The sequence below is a fragment of the Varroa jacobsoni genome, unplaced genomic scaffold (genome assembly GCF_002532875.2).
Source record: "Varroa jacobsoni isolate VJ856 unplaced genomic scaffold, vjacob_1.0 scaffold_1281, whole genome shotgun sequence".
NCBI classification, from domain to species: domain Eukaryota; kingdom Metazoa; phylum Arthropoda; class Arachnida; order Mesostigmata; family Varroidae; genus Varroa; species Varroa jacobsoni.
The window spans coordinates 267107-283468 of NW_019214183.1; the positions used below are offsets into that span (position 1 = coordinate 267107).

Genomic DNA, 16362 nt, shown 5'->3' on the forward strand with positions numbered 1-16362 from the left:
AGTCAAATAAGCCGAACTTCACTCTAATATTTAGCAATTCGCTCTGCGCGGGATACGCGTATTGCGTACGATAAATTTCACAAAGATAAGAAACGTCAGGGTCTGTTAACGAAGAAATGCATAGCTTGTATCGAGTAGTTCGAGATTGGCGGCCTATGCCGCTTTTCCGCACCAAAAAAAGCGTAGAACAGTATAACATATAATATGGAGCAGTGCGAAAATTTCACTCAAGCCATGAAAACGTTTTGAATCGTTGAAACCAAACAGGTTTGAAATCGACAACAACTTACAGTGCTGCGTTGTAGACTTTCTTTCAAAATTAAAAAAAAAAAAAAAAAAAAAGCAACATGCTTAGATGCCCAGAATATTTTTTTTAGCTCTAAGGATACTTGATTGGCAGGGAACGAATCTAATAAAATTGCTTTGTCCTTTTCGGAATAGTCCTTTTTGATCCTTAAAAAAATCTGTCAACTGAAACAGAAATCTGATGCAAAAAATGTCTCTTGCTTTTTTGTTATAATGAACTGTAGTAAAGCCTAATGATCTGGTTAGTTATCATCTAGCCAATTCTATTTGATACTGTTTGCATCACGAAACACTGGACGGCGACCGCTGATTTCAATTTCTCCAAAGCGTATTAGAGTCAATAAACGTTACAAATAGATACGACTTCCGCTGCTTCCCAATCTTGCTACAGGCGTTTCCTCCATGTCCCATGTGAAGGAGGGTCCAAAACAATAAGTGTGTTTGCTCCTTGACCAGCTATATAGAAATCTAGCTATATTTATGCCATTTCTTGCGGATCTATAAAATATCGTGCTTTCCCGTGTACCGCACATGAGGATTGGATAGACAGCTTGCGAAGTATTGAAGCTCCAAAATGTCGTGTTAAAGCGATACCAGCTTGATAATAATTACAGCGCAATTATTTTTCCATCGTTTTGGATCGCCTTTTGTGCTGTTAGGGATCATTTTAAAGGGGTGTATTGCTTCAATCTTACGCAAGCCTTGCATTGCACATAGAATACACACTCGGGAGCTTTCTCTAGCTTTTGTTTTTGTCGTTTGCAGCAAGCTGCGCATTACCGGTTGATGAACTTCTTAAAGAATATCCACAGTATGTAAACAATATATTGCTTAAATATTGTGCTTTCTATTTCGGACAATATAGATACGGGTCTGCGTTGCCGGACGCAACAATTTTATGTATTTACTGAAGAACGTGCTATCCAAAACGTACCCCCCTCGTATCTTCGAACCCACGTGTTATAAAAATGAAAGTATATGTAGCGAAATGATTTTTTAGAATCTGGTAGTTTCTTCGAGATTCTCTAAAACTCAAGCAATTCTATATTTTATTTTTTATTACGAAGTTAGTTGAAGTAATGTCAATTTTTATGTTATAATTTTTATTTCTAACTCAAGTAGATGCTTAATTTCTTAGACATCCGAAAGCACGCGGTCACAGGCCCTGTTCTTTGACAGGGTTTAGAAGAACATTATTTTTAAGCGTTTTTTTTCCCAAAAATATCCTATATTAGCTCGTTGTAACCGTAAAGAAGATCAATTCTATGAACCATCTGACAATCAATGCCATTTCTTTAACCTGCTATAAGTATCGAAAAGTAACAAAGAAAACGGGTCAAAATTGTATACTTTGTATCATTCATAGTGAATTCGTGTATGCGTTCCGTAGCGTGCAAGAACTTCACGACTGGCGCCGATAGGTGGCTAGAGTGTTGCACTGGTTCACTTAACCTAATATTCCAAACGTAGGGTAGAGTATTTAACCTTGACCTTGTTACGAAGACGGGTATTGAGCACTGTAAACTGATGTTCGAATTGAATTAGTGCCCGGCTGCGCTGTTCTTGTGGCCGACTAAAAAGAAGTCCCGGCTCTATTTCGAATTCACTAAATGTTTAGTGTACATTGAGAGTATACGCCATTGTAGGACTAGTATGTCGGGGAAAAACGTATTATTTACAGCCATCTTAGAGGCACCTTGTTTTAGAGACGTTACACAATGTGAACAAGCATAAGGCGTTGCCCATAAATAGCCTACGAACTCCATGAAGCGTCAGTGCAATAAAGAACTTAGCTCGACACTTCTCTTACAAGTTGTGTTATTTCAACATCGTGGAACCGTGTTATACAAATAACCATTCGTACTATTCATTGTTGTTTGAAATACTAGCAGTATTTATTATCTACTACTACGACAGCTCTGAAAGAGATAGAACGCGTTTTTCGACCAAGTTTTACTGATCAATGTTCATTTGACGCATGTATCTCGATGCGCATGAAAGTTGATATTGAAGAGTGTTGACGTCTCGACTAACGTATAAAATTATTTTTACATATTCAAGTTCACGTCGTCAAATAACAGCATCGGTTGAAAAGATTCAAGAAATCGGATCGTAGCGAGCCGTCATTAGTTAGATTAAGCACACAGTAAAATCTTCTTAACTAACTATCACAGTGGGAGACGCAGTAGGAAAGCGGCAAACTATGAAACGAAATTTCATTCAGGCTATGACAAAACTCTGCCCAGTACCAAAGATCGACGGCATTTTTGGTACAGACTTGCCACATGGTACTTTGATTTATACAATGCACTGTAAAAAGATTATTATATATATATATATATATATATGTAGTGATGGGGTGCGCGCTATATCTAATTTGCCGCAAGCAAGAACGAAGGCTATCGTAATGGTGACGATTATTACAATGACCAAGGTGGCTGCGAGGGTGGAGGAGGAAGCACTAGAGGTAAAGATGGGAGCAGTCAAGCTGGCGTTGCTCGTGGCGGAAGAAGCAATCGTCAAATGAACCAGAAGTGCAATGGAGAAAATCGAGGCGCAAATAACAAATATGGAAGAAGAAGAAGCGACGATGACAACGACGATTACGTTTATTTTGCCAGTCATAGCGACAGGGGTGGAAAAAACGGCGGCAACCAAAAAAAACGCTGGGAGCGGTAGATGTGGAGGAGGAGATCAAACACAGAAAGAACGAGGACGTGGAGGCCATGTCAACGATGGCGGCGGAAGAGGAGGAGGTGAAGGCGGAAGGGGGAGCGAGAGGTGCTGGGAACGGTGGTGGTGAGACCGGCAGGGGGAGGTAGTAAAAGTTACTATAGCGGTAGTAGAGGAGTTAGTGAAAGGGGATATAGTGGCGGAGGTAGTGAAAGCAGAGATGGTGGTAATTACGGGAACGGTGGTAGAAGCAGAAGGGGTGTAGGTAGTGGTGGAAGGCGAAGAAGGAAGTGGGAGTAATAATGACGAAGGTGAACAAGGAGGTGATGGAAACTACGAAAAGATGATGACGGAGGCAGAGGCGGAGGAGGTAGTCGGGGAGGTAGAGGTGGAGGGGTGGTAGGGTAGTAGAGGCGGAGGGGGTGGTAGGGGAAGTAGACGCAAAGGGGTGGTAGGGGAGGCAGAGGCGAAAGAGGAGATTGCAACTACGACGGGAGCGGTAATAGAGAAGAAAGCGTGCCTCACAGAAGAAATTATGAGGATGATGGGGACGGAGGTGGTAGTGGTCACGGTAATAATAATAACGATAGCGGAAACGGTAGTAGTTACGTAAGCGGAGATGGTAACAATGGCGATGGTAGTGGCAACGGAAGCAATGGTGCTAGGAAAGGCGGTGGAAATGGATACGGTGAAAATAATAATGAGGGTAATCGCAACAGAGTAAACTATAGAAATAATGGAGGGGGAGAAGGCGGAGGCAGTGGTGGTAACTGTAGAGATAATAAAGGCCAGAACAACAATGGCGGAGATAGAGATGGTGATGGAAATAGAAGAAGCAATGGTGATTGCGGTTAGGGAAATGGAGGCGGTAGTAATGAGGCCAATGGAAATAGAGAAAAGGCCATGCTGGAAGTGCTGGTGGTGTAAGCGGGGGCAGTAGCTGTAATGGAAATGGTTGAAAAAATGGCAATAATGGGCGCGGCGGAGGAGAAGGAGGAGGAGGAGGTAGTAGGGACACAATGGGGGTAAAAGAAACCACTATCAAAGAAGCGTCAGAGGCGGCAACGGTCGAAAAAATCGCTTCTTCAACGAATCAAATAACGGACGAGACGGCTCATAGGATGCCTTTGCTGGTCGAGGAGGGAACTTTGATGGCAGCAACAGCAACGGCGGTGAAATTTCGTAAACTCCTATAGTTATATTTACTAGTCATGATACCCGCAGGCCGTTAGTACTTGGACCAGCCGTGGTTCATACGCATCCGGGGGCGCCCCTCGAAAGCAGCCCCGAAATAATTAAAGCCTAAACCGGCACAACACTTAAAAGCGGACCCCTCAGCGGCGCTAATAAAGTCACCGCTAGCGCTTGTTACGGCGAACGCATATTTAGCAACAGGTGGCCACAGTCCGACTAAACGCCAGAGCGATGGCATAGGGTCGGAACTTCATTCAGTGAAGTCCTCATAAAACCGTTCAAATCGCGAAATTGAAAGCTCCGTTAACGACTGGTTATATGGCGGCCAGTACAATTGTTCTAAACTGCAGTTGAAAAGCAGATGTGCACAGGGACATCAAGCGTATTAAGTAAAAGGGTGTTCCATACAAACAAGTCGTGTTTGAGGTTCTCTATTCCATCGGCATACGTGCCTTTAACGCCAAAGGTTAGGTGGACGGATCAACAGCAGATTTCACGAGACGGCGACTTTCCAGAACTGTCAAAACTAGTTTTAACCGCAACTGGAGTGCATAGTTGTAGATGATTTAAGAAAAAATTTGTCGACGTACCGCAATAAGTGTTGTCATTGTGTTGGTAAATAGACGAACAAATTTGGAAACATCAAAATCAATGAAAAGGGGGTGGGAAGTAATGGAGTCCTTTAAGTCTAAAAAAATAAAGCTAGAATTACGCAGTGAAATTCGTATTAGAGATAGATAAAGTTCGCACAATTAATAAATGCTGAACTGAAAACACTACTACTACTACTGAAACGTCGTATCTAAAAACTTCGGATATCGGAAATAAAAGATTGTCGTTATAGCGTATTGGTCCTGTTTATCGTATACTACAAACAGTAGAAAATGCAGTAAAAAACGAATTAGATTCTAATTTATCGTATTATATACCTCCCCCTACCCCCTCTTTAGGATGCTCTCTCACTAAATTTCTTTACTTTTTCCTGTTAGAGATGTTCAAATTTGGTGCCGGATAATGCATTCAGCCAAATTGTAAGGCCCTCGTTATTGCTAAACGTATTGTCGCTAACTGAACTTTCGTAATCGGCAAAACGGTGATCCGCAGTAACAAGGTTTGGAATGTATGCTGACCGCAAAAGACCTCCCACTCAAGATCTTACCAGTCGGCCGCCATATAATAGTAAAGCCTTTGTTAAGCGAGACTAGAAGTACCGGTATTATGCCTGAGAACAGAAATAATGAAAATAAATTAACATACAACTAGCTTAGAACTGCATCACACTGAAACATTCAGTTTGATGTGTCCTAGAAACATTGTAATAAAACCGTTCCCCATTAACCATAATAGTGAAATGTGTTTAGTGTATGTGCAGTAGCCCTCTGACGTTAAGTTGTATGTATCGTTTGTTCACTTAACATACAAAACACGAATTGTATTGCAAACGTTTGATGCTGTTTTTGTTTGTAAACGTAGTGTGTGAGAACGCAGCTTGGCTTTTGTATTTGATTAGGTGATTTCCCAAAAGACGATTTGCCGCTACGGTTTGAATTTGCTATTTTACGCGATCGATGCTTCACGAAGTGATAAGTGCGACCTCTATCAATCGCATGATTAGCATCGTTTATACATATTTACTTACTTTTCTCTAATCCCTGCAATTCACTAGGAATTACAATCCCAAAAAGGTTTAGTAATTATGATATGACTACATTATTCTTAGTTTAGTTCTAGTTTGCAAGAAATGTGTGGTAAAGGCAATCAGTTTTCCATATTGACCTATTTTTAGGATAGACCAAAGAACCCATGAAGCGTTTTATTTTAAAGAGGTATCTAGTCCTGTTTCTCTGACACCTGTCTGCGTATTTGTCTGTTCATGCCATTCGTTTTTCCTTTTTTCTCTCTTTGTTCGGGGTCCTTTCCCATTTCTCAATCTACCCCGTTATCTTTGCGCAACCCTATAGCAGGTTTCCCCTGTTGTTTAATAGCTAGACCTTCTTTGCCAGTGGCGGCCTGTCTGGCCTTCTCCTGGCAAAAGCAGCAGTTTCTCATAAGCCGGATGAAGCAGGAACGACGTATATTTAATAAAAATATCTAGGACCATAGAATACGTACTGTACAGTAATACATGGTGTATGATTACCGTACGCCTGATCATACAATATGTTGTATATATATGTGATGACTCACACACGTACGTAACGGAGACGTACATACAAACGTATGTGAGAAATGCGGATAAGATTGAGAAGTTTGCAAATATATATACTATCGATTCCAGCGACAATAACAGCACTCGTAAACGAGCTGTACGGATAGGCAGAAATACAGTAGAATATAGATAGAACCATTAGTAGTCAGTATTCACCAAATAATAAACGATAAGTTTCGGGAAAACCTTTCTGGATGAACACTCGAGAAAGAGAAGCCGTCCTTGTAGTACTGCTTCTGCTGCCACTGCCGGCATCTGATCTCCGAACAAGCAGACGGAGGAAATGTCAAGGTCCACGGGGGCGAAGGGCGGTAGACGTCTAGAAAACTGGAGCAGAAGAACGAATAAGAGGTAACGTCGCCCGGCGATATCGCCTCGAATCTTGCCTGGCTCAAGCGAGGGAGTAACAAAAGAACAGGCCGCCCCTCCAAGGACATTCGCCTACCCTGACCCACTGCAGGATCTACCGCCTGGTTAGATAGACTAGCTGATCCGCAAGGCTCCAGCGGCTCGAACAACGCTATGCTGCCGCAAAGCGATAGACCGCTCGCGTACAGTGCCTAGTAGCACAAGCAAAAATACGGAAGTCAGACATAGGCCAGGCCAGCACAGCGTAGCGTGCCATCGCTTGTAAGAAAAAGGTTTATGGCAAATTGGACGAAGAAGTTGCGCTCTGTTCCCCAGTACCTGTACGATATTAACGTCTATATGGCCGTCTTTGCAGACGTATCCTTCCGTTGTCTCTGTCCTGTGCGGTGAATTCAGTTGTCGTCGTTTCTTTTGTGACATCTACCGGCAAACGCAACACCGATGAGAATATAAATGCAGTGGTAAAAAACCGATCTACAACCGCCGACGGATAAGAGACTAGCAGGATCGTACACCAACAAAAACCAATGAGAACTTGAAGATATCAGGCAAGTCTGAAATTTGAGGGTTGTCGAGATCCAAAAAGATGTACTCCCTGATATGCGTATCTATCAGAGTCATTTTAGACTCCCGACGAGATCAGGTGAATGAAACAGCATTGTGCAGAAAACCAACTAACATTGTTAGTCATCCTATAAGCACTTTGTACGTATATATGTATGCGCCTAACGAAGTACGCACTCTATCGTATACTAATTTGAGAACTAAATGCCTTGTTATTATTTGATACAATTCAGGCATTCCTCCTTTACAAAACTATGCACATAGATCAATAAGCGGTAGCTAAAATCCAAAATTAATTAGTCGTTCAACGTTAACAACAAAGACATATCAAATGGTTGAAACAATCTATTGATTATAAAACAAATATTTTTAGAGCAGTTCGAAAACGAATCAACGATCCTGAACATTTAACAGATAGGCTCAATGTATACAATTTTGAGCGCACTCGGAAATAAGGGTCCTGTAATCTTCTGCGGAACAGACGAACTAAACGCGGTCAATTCGTATCTGGTGCCGCCCACATAGGTAACTTTAAAAAATCTGCGTCATCCTACTCTATAGAATCCAATGCTATATGTACATATATAGTGTGTGGTCCGCTTTCGCATTGTACCTACTTAGCAGACGCGAACCGACTGTACTCAAATCGGTTATTCCGCAGAACATTACAGGGTTCTATTTCCGAATCATCTTTCGGCCGCTACTTCAAGTGTTGAAATTTGTAGTTTATATCTTACTGTTTTAAATATTCAGAATCCTCGACTTTGGTTGATTCTGGAACCTACAGGATGCTGACTATGGAAGCTGCAGAACGCATTAGGTGTGCACGTCAACCATAGACTTAAAAATCAAATTTATTCAAAACAAACCGACCATAATCCGCTTCGTGTCTCTGCAGAACTTGACATCTTAATGTAAATATTCCTTTCGAAAATCCAAATATTGGCGCTGATGTCAAAATGGCCAGCGTTGATTACGTTACAAACAGGGAGTTTCTAATTGGGGCACCCTTTCACACTAGCCAAGTTCAGACAATTCCTTCAGGGCACCGCCAGTTGTAATGCTCTGCATAATTATTTAACACGCACATCTTGAATTCCGGGTGCTATCATGTGAACTATTTTAAATTACGTAATCTCGCTATTTCCTTACCCATAAGACAACTGTGGATTTTCCTATGGCCTATTGCTACACTAGCAATTTTTCAGCCAATGCGTATTCTCACGTGCCTATATTTTCGTCGTATTTAGCATTGCGTCTTTGTCGTTTGTCAGCGATCATACGTTTTAAATAAAAACTCCAAATTGATTGGGTGAATATAGGGAGCTATCACAGGGGGTCGAACCGCATGATTAAAGCGAGTTAGCGGGGAGGTTCGACACAGCTTTGCTGGTAATGGCAAAACTGGTATAGTATGGCTTCTGCGTTGGCTAGTGCTGCTATGTCTCGGTCACCGCTGCTGTTAAAGACATCGTGATCGTCGTCCTGTTTTTCTCGTTTAAGGGCCAGCACTCGAAGGATTAGCCACCATGGCTGCTAGGCCAAGCACCGATGACAAGCAAGTAGGATGACCAAAGGCCGTGGCCGACTGGGGCCACCAGCTAGAAATGGCGACGTTGGAAACGCCACAGACACCTTTTTAATGGAGCAATGTATGGCTCAGCCGTGCGCTTACGTCGTCCTGTCCAAGGAATTGCTGTCGAAGTTTCATTTAGAGCAGCGAATGAACAAGCAGAAGAAAGAAAGTGGACGGGCCATCTGCTGGAGCAAAGTCGCAGCGGATAGGAGGAGCGTCTATGAAGAAACTGGTGCAGCATGCCGCTGCCCCATAACTGCTGAACCACCAGAAATAGGAAAGCAAAAAAAAAGCTGGACGAAGCCTCGAAGCATGAACGGTTTTACCGCATGAGACGTACAGGCGGCAACAGTGGCTGTTATTTGACGTCATAGGAAACCAACCGCATGCGACGAGAGTAAAAACTATTACCACTTACTATCATTGTTACATACACACATACATAGAATCCGGTAGAGATAAAACGACGAGAAATAGACACTGCAAGAGATAAGAGGGCAGCGCGATATAGTAGACAGGCAATGATACCAGTACACAGATGGTGGCAAACGTTGACACTGTCTACAGAAAGCCAGTAAAAGAACAGGATAGGGAAGAATAGGAATGGGAACCAGAGCGTCACCAGAGAGAAGGCGCTACCGCCTAAGCAAAAGAGACGGAAGTTAAAGCCGTATACGAAAAAAAAACAGAGGATAGGACCGACGAGACCGGGCCACCAGGATTGACATCTAGTAAAAGGCAGACAAGGAAAACGAGAGAAAGGAAGGACGTCAAGCTCCTCATAACCTCATCTCGGACAATGGCCCCTCATGCCGGCGAATCGAGCTCCAATATATTCATTAGGATCTTATAGGGTCATAACAGCAACCAGCTGTCAATAACCGCGAACCTACCAAGTCCACTCTGGATCCAGTTGTGAATTGTGCTACCAATGGCAGCCGTGCATATTCTGTTTTCAATATTTAGGTATCCAATATATGCCGGAGTTGATATGTTGGACTGAATGGTATATTCAGTTTGAAGTTACCATTCGCATTGAATATGTAATATGATGATGTTGCATTTTCGTAGCTATCCGGAAAAAAATTCGTGAATACAATTATTTCGCCATACATTTAGCGTTTGGTTGCAGATTTTTTGAGGAGAGAGCGAAATAATTTCCGTTAAGAGGGTTTAACTAAAAAATGATGAGTAATCTATGGGTCACATCTATGCTTCCCTAGAATTGTTCGGTGTAATCTAGTAGCCTAGCCCTATCTGTGCTATGTTCCTAGCTCATTCGGACGCTTCAGTAAAAACTAACACAATTAATAACCAGCACAATTACTTGTCCACAAAGATTTTTTTCAGAGCATCTTTGATGCTTGACTGCAGCTTAGCTCAGTATTCCAGGCATCCTAGAGCTTTGCGCTTGAAAAATTCCAAGACATACAAAGGAAGTCAGTTTAGCAAAGCTGCTCTGCCCGGTTGTTTCCTCTAGTTCCTCTAATTTGCTCTGTCCAGTGTACAACACTTGCCTAAAGTAAACCTGTCATCTTTCGGCACTAAGACGCTGGATCATCATGAGATTCAAAAAGCTTCTATAGGAAGCCTAGTCACAGAGAACTGCTTTGTTTATATAAGATCATTTCCTTCGTGGTACGTTTATAAAATTGCAGGATACAGGTGTTCCCGGAACCGTCACCTTGAAAATCGGCTTCACAGCGAATGGTCTCAATACCTGTTATTGAGTAATGTTCCATTATCCCCGAAAAACCCAGTAGAAAGCTCAGCTCAGCAGTTAGCTTTGTCGGTGGGTCAAATTCCGGTAGGAAGACTTCGAGGTAACCAATTGGCTCACCGGCCATTCGGCCAACGGTCCTCTTTTGTCCATTACATTTCTCTCTTTTTCTATGCCCAACCTTTTGTCCGTCTCTCGCCGAGTTCCAATTCTTGATCTCTCGTTGGAGACTAAAAAGACTGCCCCGCTGGAGCCAAAGTTGTTTGTTTGACCAGCACGGCTAATGTGGATGGCGACCATCTTCCAACGTTAACCTTAGGTCGATCTCATTGACCGACAAACCCGTTCGATAGACAGGCAGGAGGCGGTTGAGAAGGCTCCCCTTGAGTGGAACTGTCCTACAAGAAGAGCCAGCCAGCCAGCCAGCCAGCCAAGCAGCAGGCAGACAGCGCTCGTTCGACCTTCTCCATCGCGGCTTCAGCGACCAAAGAAGGCAAGTTATCGACTGCACCTAAGTGCCTATTAGATCCTCAACTAGCCAAACTCTCTCGAACGGCCAAGGACGCAAACGCTAGCCTCTTTCACGGGGACAAATAGGATACCCCACATGAAGTCGCATTGTGCCCTAAGAAGCCTTGCTCGGGAGCCTGCGGCGTCACTGCCAACGCTCAGGAGGCAAGCCAAGAAGCGCAACTTACCCTTTTAAAACCCCACCGCTGCCCCATTTTTCAGGCCCCGGCGCAACTAATGCCCACCGCCCCCACAACTGTTCTGATCATCGTTCGCCATTGACATCGCAACCATCCAAGTGCTTTATACATATAGAATCAGCGTCAAGGGACGGTAGATGTGGAACACTGCAAGATAAGAAATCCTGTAAACGTATCCACGAAAGCAGGGTGGGCAAATGGGAACAGAGAAAGGCTTGAAAATATACGAGACCGAAGAATTACTTCTACGGTTTAAACTTAACAGCAACCAAGCACTTGCTATAATTAGTAGTTGAGGTTACTACACGTGTTAAAGCTTTGTTGGCCTTGGAAGTCATTTTAATTTAAGCGTTTTTACAGTTCAGCGCACGTGCTGTTAACAACCAAAGTAGCTTTAGAATGAACTGAACTTCCGTATGGACCGGCTCTATGGAGCACACGTTCTTCGGAAGCTTTTCAATTGAATGAAGAGAAATCCGAATACTAAATGACAAGAAAAAATTTTACCTGACATAGGGCCTTCCAAACATGAAATTGTCTTCTTTAAAACTAAACTATATCCGTCCCGCAAGGCTAACGCTGTCATCTATAAAAGAAATGCGGTATTAGACCGATACACAGCAATATAAACGTCACTTAAGTTTAATATGTGTCACTTAAATGTTCAATAAAACTCTAGCTGCCATTAAGAATTGTTGTTAAAATGTCAAAAATTTGCATTTTAGCACGCTCTGAGTCACTTCTCTACGGGAACAATTGATTGTTTCATGTACTCTACTAGGGTATTAGAGGAAATAATGCAATTTAGCTTTGTGAAAAAGCCTTTTCAGAGAGACATATTATAGAAGAGGGAACAAGGTGTTGTTGCAGAAACTTTCGATTTCGAACATAGCCGTGACTAGGGAAATGACGCGATATTTTCAGGCAAAATTTAAAGTCAAGAAATGATCAGAATTTACTTACCTATGGGCGTGCATCGTTGCTTATCTAAGTGTCGAGGATAAAATTATATTATTTTGCCTGCACGAAAATGCATTATTCTGCGATTATTATTGCAGATAAAATGAGAAGAAAGGCTATGCAGTCGCTATACAGTAGATCGTAAATGTAACGGCAGTAGCGAGTGCTCGTTTTCTAAAACAGCTGCAGCACTTGAGTCCTGCAAATATATTAATGAGAATTAGCAGTCATTGCCATTTTACACACGTAATGTATAATATATGTTCAGTCAAACATGTTAAAAACAAATCTTCCACGCTTCACACAAAACAAGAGCTCCAATTAGGCAGGCTAGCAATGACTTTTAAAAAACAATTAGATTTTGGGCTACATGCTGTGGCACTTTTCTCTTTAGGTACTTTATGTTGCAATTTCTTACAGAATATCCGCGACACGCTTCTGAATAGCTCGCGGTATTGAGAAACGTTCATGCAACCTTTTTCGAGTTGTCTGACGCCGGTTGGTTCACGCACACAAGTACTATACCTTCGTCGTTGGCTGTGGCTTTGGCTGCAATCTCAGTTTCGACGGAATCTTAGGAGACACTCTGTGTGCAAAACGAAGCGCGGCACCGAAAATTCTACAGAGCTCTGAATTACCTGGGGGGCAGTGGCGCATGGGCTGTGACTGAGTCGGAAGGTGCTGCTTTTTTACGCGGTGGCTAGTTTTCGGCCGTCGGCTCGTCGTTATGTCGGCCTAAATTGATTTTTCGCCAAGACGCACTCACCAAGACTTGCGTGAGAGACAGACAGCGATATAGAAAGAAAACCGTATGCAGCTAAGAAACGAGACCATGCCTAAAATTCCAGGAGCATCCTAGCCTTGGTAGTGGTCCTCGGGGTCCTCCGTTTCCCCTAGGTCCAACTTCAGGCGTATCGTCTCTCACTGTTCGCCTCACTCAAAGTCAGGAGCTAACTCGTGCCGGCACCCGTCAGTTTCCGTATGGACCTTCCGCACTCTACTCGTTGCGTATCTTGCAGCTCTATTGGATTTGATTTTCTGTAGGGCGACACTCGCTTCGTTCAAGGCGTCGCCAATAGCTTCAGTATTCGGCCACCATTGAAAAGAGACGTGCTTGCCGCTGTCGTCAATCGGAACATAAGCCACAAGTTGCCTGAGTCTTCAATACGATACTGCTGTACAAAGGTGTCTGCTTTTCTGGAGACCACCAGTGCGCAAACAGCAAAGATTCGACTTTACCGACCCGGTTATTCGACGGCTTCGTTTTGCACTTCTACCCGAGAATCATGCACAGCCACCGGGTTTTTGGGGAGTACGGCCACCGAACTTCTATGGCCCACTACATCAGGATCGAACGTAACCGGTAACGAAACTCGTTCCGGCTGTAAAGGCAGCCAAACGAACGGAATGCGAAGAAGGCTCATAGCGACTCCCGCATATACCTTGGACTTTTCGCATAGACACCTACTTGATGTACGGGAAGCAACGGGATACAATTCACTACCCTTACATTAGGACGAAAAGAAGTCGTAAGTAACATTCTGCAGCGGCTCTATGGCTTTAGCGACAACAGTAAAAAATGACGTCGTGCCGCTAAAACGAATGAACGGGTCAGTACAGAGAGCGACATTAAGATACGACACACACACATTAACATAGAGCATAGCATACTAAACCCCATGTTCTTTGCCGTCTTTAAAGAGAAGGAATACACAAACAGGGATATTTTGCACTTCATGGAGACTCTTGCGAATAAAAAAAACTCATAAATCAAGACTACTTTCCAATCACCGTAGTCAAATAACACAAGTATACGTGTAGTAGCATGTAACAATAAAACAATCAGGAGCTGAAATTTGCGCCAGAATATTAGATAGGCACCCGCTAGAAGAGGCATAGCCGTTAAAATGTGACAAACCACAGTTCAATGTAGAATGAAAACTTTTCAAGTTTCGATAGCTGCTTCGGCTTTCTGGAAGGATACTCATGATGATATTTACCTTCTTACATTTTCTATTTCCATCGTCCGGTGGCCGCAACGTTGACCAATGCAGTCTAGAGTTGCATGCCCGCTTTGAACACAGCCTGGTTGCCAATGAATAAATCACCCACTTTGATGGTATGCCGGCCGTCATACTAGATCAAGTAGGCAAGAACAGGCATCGATCGAAACCACACGCGCTCGTCCATTGCTCCCCATTCGAGCAAGTTCTGTTGCTGCTCAAATAAGATGCATCAGCGTCCTGTAACGGAGAGTAGCAGTGACGCTCTATTTAAACGTCACACAGCGTCGCGTGACAGCTTGTGTCCTCCCCCCGGTTCATTCTTTCCTCTTTGGCAGTACTTGTGCGATTTCTGGCCGTTTTGCTCTCTACATAGGGGCGTCAACAGTAGCGGTCGTCCTAGTTCTGTTCTACTGCCGCTGCTCCTACTATTGGTCCTATCCAGACGGAATCATCGAAGCTCGGTTATATGTCTATCTCTTGCTTTCCTTTTTTCAATCTTTTGTGATGTCTCTTTTTTTCGTTCGTTTTCTCCATTTTGCCGTTCGCTGTTCGTCAGTAACCGTTCCATCCACTTCTCGGGCTTCGATCCTACTCTTTTCTCCGCGCGTGCATCGTTCTGTTTTTTTCGCGTCCTCATTCAACACGCGCTTCAGCGGCTTGTCCGTTCGGACTCTTTGTCGACGCTGTCGTTTTGGTGTTGTTGATGTTGCTGTTGTGCTTTCCTAGAAGAGGTGAATCGACTAGTCAAGTTATCGACGAGAAAGGCCCACAACGGTGTCTCTTCATTTCAGCTAGCTTGCTTACTATTTTCAGTCGCTGCCCCACCAGCATTCGTCTAACACGCCATCTGATGTATGATGATGACGAGGTGTGCGCTGGTTGTGGCAGCAGGAGCGGCAGCAACAGCCGTAGCAGCCAGCTCAATAATAAAAGCTATAGAGGCTACTTTTTCCTGGTGCTGGAAACTATTCTATTGTCTTGCTTGTCTGAGGAGGCATTCGGGGTACGAATTTCGTCCATTTTCTGGCCAGCCCCGGCAAAGGTTTTTCGCTTTGCTCAGGATTCTCGATTGTATGGGTGGGGTTTTTCACTGTGTGACTCTGCTCGTTTGGTTTTCTAGAGCTTCTTCTTTTCGACTGAGTTAAAAAAGAGCTTTTGGCAGCTTCTTTATTTCATTCTTTTTGCCTATCCTTTCACTTCCTGTCTTCAATGAAAAAGTAAAGTGTATGTGTGATTGCACGGAGTGTGATTTGAGCGTGCTCGCAAGAACCGTACAAGAGCTGATTTTCTTCGTTCGGCCGTCATCATCGCCAGCTGCTCAGGATGGATCTTAGTTTTGAGTTACCATTTCAAAGAAAAGGCTTGCAAAACTAACCATTATAAGCAAGACTGTTTGGTTTCGTCCTGACTGCGTTTTCACAGCACAGGCGTCAGCCTGCACTGAACATTATTCCAGTAAGCTAAGCAGAATGTTTCGTTTTTTTTCCCAATATTGATGATAAAATAGAAATAGGCAAACATTTGAAAAAAAAACTGCATCATTCACACTTAACCCGGTGTAATTTAGCAGATTTTTCAGTTGCTCATATTTTACGGCCTAGTGGACTATTAACCTGTTTTTTTATGACGTAATGAGAGTGTCCTTGCATGTTGATTGTCCAGTTGCAACAGAAGCGGACCGGTTTCTGCTAAAGTTTAGGATAACGGTTTTTATGCTAGTTAGTTTTATTAAGGACCACCATAGCATAATTAGCGAGCCAGTCTTCTGGGATTGGCATCGATTCCCCCTGAGGCAGGGACCACAACAAAGATTTCACAGGTGGCAAATAGGATCACAAACCTCCTCAGTTGTTCTAGTTTACTGTCACATACGCCAGAAGTTGTTGACACCGTGTCTAACAACTGACTAGCTGAGTTGGGTAGCAGGACCCTGCATGTCTAACGCAGTTAACTGACGTTCCTCTTGCAGAACCCTTCTATTTACCATGCAAGAATTCTAGGACTTTGCAAAAGTGTCTCGAATGACGTAGGTGGCTATCTAAATTGCTTCAATATTGTTAGACTAGGGCATGTGG

The 16362-nt window shown here is 43.3% G+C and overlaps 1 long non-coding RNA gene across 1 annotated transcript in view; it reads right to left on the reverse strand.

The window, feature by feature from the left end:
• Positions 1–14723, reverse strand: part of LOC147752387 (uncharacterized) — a 34316-nt gene extending 19593 nt beyond the window's left edge. The window contains exon 1 of the long non-coding RNA XR_015314197.1: positions 14282–14723. This is a non-coding gene — a long non-coding RNA (uncharacterized LOC147752387). The remainder of the gene's footprint in view (positions 1–14281) is intronic.
• Between the last annotated feature and the right edge of the window lie 1639 nt (positions 14724–16362).